Source organism: Aythya ferina (genome assembly GCF_964211825.1).
Source record: "Aythya ferina genome assembly, chromosome: 2".
Taxonomy (NCBI): Eukaryota; Metazoa; Chordata; class Aves; order Anseriformes; family Anatidae; genus Aythya; species Aythya ferina.
Genome location: NC_140297.1, coordinates 2,095,907 through 2,100,578, shown reverse-complemented (window position 1 = coordinate 2,100,578; position 4,672 = coordinate 2,095,907).

Here is a 4,672-nt window from a genome sequence, read left to right as displayed (position 1 = left end):
TCTTTCTTGGGTGAACCAGGCTCAGTGCAGATACTCCATCATCTCTGGCATGAAATGCCTTTCTGACCCCCAAATTCAATTTTTTAAAAGCCTTCAGAAGACTATTGATCCTCCCATTCCAAACAATTAACAGTATTTGCTTTTTTTTTTTTTTTTTTTTTTTTTTTCCTGCAGCATCTTCCTTGCTCTGTGTTCTCCTCTCCAGTTCTATGTATTTTTCTCTTCCTGTGCTGAGTTTTCCCCAGTTTGTGTGTTTTTCAAGGCTGGGCAACCACTACTCATTTAAAAACAAACAAACAAACAAACAAACAAAAAACAACATTATTAATCAGTGGCACTGGCTCCAGGAACAATGAAAATGTGTAGTAGTCTTAAAACACCAGTATACTTGGTATGGTATGACTTCACCAATGCCTTCAGCTTAGCCAAAGGGTCTCAAACATATAGTGATAAACAATTTTCTTTTGTGTGATACAGCACATTTGGAAATCCTGGCCAACCATTGCTCTTTCTTTTACACTTTGCTTTGGTTTTGAACTACTGTAACCTGGTTAGTTTGGAAAGATGATTCCCCCAGAGAAAAAAAAGCTTTGTGCTTTTCTCAAATACAAGAACAGAAGACAAGTACTGTAAAACTGACTAATCTTTCTGTGATTCTTACACTGCTTTATTCAGGATAATACTGTCTCTAAAAATAGTCCTTAACTAAACTATTCTGGTGCTTGCTAATCTTTTTAATAAGCTCCCTGTCTTTCTTGGTCTTCAAAACTCTTTATCACCCATGTCAAGGTGAGCCAGCTCCTCAGCATGCCCCACTTTATGGAATAAGGTAAAGATCAATAAAATAATGAATTACTCCACTCAGTCAATATTTAGCCAGGCACCTTCAGAGAATGGCTTTGATATCAGTCTGTTCTTGATTTCTGACTTCAGTCAGCTGGCTAGGCCTCCCAAGGAATGGGATAGCAAGCACTGTGCTCTGGTTTTGCTCTATCGACAACCACTAAAGGTACTTTCATCCATCGTAATTCCTTCCCAGTATGCCCAGACATGCTGATCCTGGCCTCAGCTGTTTAGATGATCAGTAGTCATTCCGCACCGAAGGGTGGAGGAGACATGGTCTGCCTTCCATCAGAACACCTCCCCTACATCTTACCATCCTTATGTTTTTCAAAGGTGAAAAATGAGTCACCGAATTCAGCATTAGTCAAAAAAGCACTGAGAGGCAAGAAATTTGAGAGCTATTTACATCTTCCAGTTAATTGGCTATTGCCTATGCAGCAGCAGTTGATAGACACTATCAGGAAAATAGTGCCTCTGGAGAAAATGATCTCCTTCTCTTTAGTCACCTGGGTAATATGCTATTTCTGATAATGCTATGCATATATTACGAGAGAAGGAAAATATCCCATCTGTACTTTTGCCTACAGGCATGCTGGATTGATCATACTCTCACCAATATATAATTTACTTGTATCAAGTCAGCTAAGCAAGGCCAGTTCTTGTTTAATGAGTTGCTTAGGTTACTTCAAAAAAAAAAAAAAAAAAAAAAAAAAAAAAAAAAAAAGACACCAATTAATGGGTGTTCTGGTCTGAATTTTTACTCAAGTCTGGACAAGAAAGATGCTTTAAAGAGCATTAGTAAACATCTTATTTGTGAGTTAACTGTGGAAAAGTTCTGTGTTTCTGTTCAGATCTGCTTGCTCATTAGAGGCTCAGAACAGAGAACCAATGTTGAGGTGCCTGGAGGGCTTTCTGCAGTGCACAGGAAGGCCTACAACTGGAAATACAAGAACTGAGGCAGCCGAGTTCAAATATGCAATAACTCCTTTTCAGATAATATGGAGGAGAGACCCCTAGCATCCCCAAAACACTGAGGCCTGATAAAGGGACTCCACCACTGCAAGCCCAAGGGCTGCAGGTTGAGGAGTTGCCCCAGAGGCTGAAGTCCACCCCAGAGGCCTAACCACCCATGGACTCTTTCTTCCAATAACCAAAGCTAAAAGCAAACACAGGACCCAAAGTTTTGAGGGGATCCCACACCGTATCTTAACTGCCTACTTTTATTTTTGTCATTTTTGTGGGAAGTATTATCTCTTGGTTGTTGTCAGAGGACCTATTTGGGGCCCATTAGGCCACAGGGCTGATGCTCTGACACTTTCCCCGTTTCTTACACCCCAGGTAAATCTCTGTTAAATACATTATAAATCTGGCATCCCGGGCCTCTCACTGCGTCAGATGAAGACTGAAAAGAAAAAAAACTTTCTTCTTCATTATGGCAGCAGATTCTGTGGCCCTAGCAAGTGTGTCTATAACCTCCTTGTGCAGGGGAGCAGCAGGGATGGCACCTGGCCGCCTCTCTGCTACCTTATCAGTGGTGGCACAGGAAGCCCCAAGCACAGCCTGCAGATAGTGATTCGGGATGTGGGAAGGATGTGGTCAGCAGCTATCAGAGGCACTCATCTTAAAACATTCATACCTCTGCATGCAAAAACTTTCCCTCCCACCGCCCTGTCCCAGGTACTCTAAGCTTATACGGTGAGAGTGAGGGCAGAGCCAAAGTTTACCACATTTTCTAGGTTATCTCTCATTTGGCTTCCTGTTTTGAGCAGCTGTAGCAAAACACCTTGTGCTGAGAACATAACAGCTTGCAGAGTGATTGCTGAAGCAGATTTTAAATGAAGCTCCTTTCATGCTGTTACCGTGCAAAACCCTTCAACAAAAGCCAGCATGCCAACTCCATTACTTAATAAGAACAGGAGCCTTTTACGCACCTCTTCAGCTGACCACCAGAAGAGCACCGAATGAGATGCATGCTTGTTTCTTAACATGATGCTCCCTTGCAGCTAACTGCTTAAATGTTTAAAAGTTATATGCTTTTAAATGTTTAAATGCTTAAAAATGTTTAAAAGTCCTCGTGCATGGTCTGCATGCTGCTGTAGTCTTTCTTGCAATGTAACATCCATTCATCCTCTCTGTTCACTTGGTCATCTTGATCAATCTACTTCTATGGCACGGTATCAGGAATTGGGGCACAGAGCTCAAAGGCAGCTGATGTTCTGCCTTTAATGCAGCTGAACAATATTCAACGCTGTCAGAGGAACATCTGGTCTTGACAATGTGTTTTCATTTGGAAAAGAGCTATTTTGATGGACTGATACGTAAGTGGGTGATCCAAATTAATATAAGTTAATAACAACAAGATCACAAAATACTTTTTTAGCCAAAAGAAATCAAACTTAAATCTACTGCACTCTAATTATGTCAGTCTCCTGTTCCATTATTTTTAACCTATCCACGTTTTGGACTTGTTTTGTTGAACCATACATGAAATCCACTTTTTTTTTTTTTTCTTTCTTTCTTTCTTTTTTTTTTTTCCATATAACATTTACTTGTTTAATATTATTATGCAATTCAAATTTTCTCTTTAACTATAAAGTTATTAGATCCCACTCTTCCATCCAGTATATAAACCTCAAACACAAGGGAAATTAGCTACAGTCACAGCTGGAAGCTTGATTTGGTACTGGCCAACGTGCACATTAAATAATGCAATTATTATACAGCAATGCTAAAAAATGCACCTGCACACCAGTGCATTTCCACAGAGTGATGAACCCCACCTTTGCAAGACAAAGCACTACCTTTCAGGAGCTCTAATTGAAGAACACCACTCAGGTTGTTCAGTGCAACGGTACTTTTACACAGAAATAGCAGCACTGACCACAGGTGGCAGAAAATACACCAAGATCTATTAATTGGTTCGTAAATCTGAGCTGCTGGGAGACATGTTGTTACCTGCTGAGCCAGGTAATTGTATCTGTCTCCTTCTCCAGTGGGTCACAAAAACTCAGGCTTAAAGGTTGGTTTGCATTTAGCACTCGACAGAGCTGTCCTGGGGCTAATGGAGCTACTCTGCCTTTTCCCATGACATGGGACAGAGCATGGTACTTGGGCATGGGATGAAGAAAGCACTGCTCTGCTAGGTCAGATAAACCCTGCACTTGTTGGCATTTCTCTCTGTTTGTACCCATGTCAGACGATGAACTGGAAACTGCTCCAGATATGCCTTCCTACCAATATTTATCCTCTCTCTTCCACCCTTCTCCTTCTCTCTGTAGTTTGTGTCTCAGCCTGTTGCCTCAGGACCCCTCTTGTGGCATGCACCTCCAGCACTGTGAGATGCAACACGTGATTGATTCTTGTGAGGTATCGTGGAAACTACCAAGAAGTAAGTTAGTAGCACCTCCTGGATAACATAATACTGCTTTGAGAAAATTAATTGGTTCCCTCTTGCCTTTTCTTACATCTTTATTGATTTTGCAAGGGGAAGAGGGAATTAAGATATCTTAGGCATGGATCTGAATAACTGAACTTCAGACAGCAACAAAGTGAGCTGTTACTTTTTTTTTTTTTTTTTTTTTTTGGTGTGTGTGTGTGTGTGTGTGTGTGTGTGTCATTGCTCTTTCTTCCACCAATGCAAATCTGGATTGGTGTACCGCTGAAAACTGAGTGTGGTCTTCATCTCCAGATCATTCTTGATATCCTAAATTTAGGAGAAAAATAAGAACTGCTGCAGCAAAATTACATATAATCTGCCTTCCAAATGTAGCCTATCATTAGACAGATATACAGTGGATGAATTGTTACCAAGCCCATAATCACAGGTTGC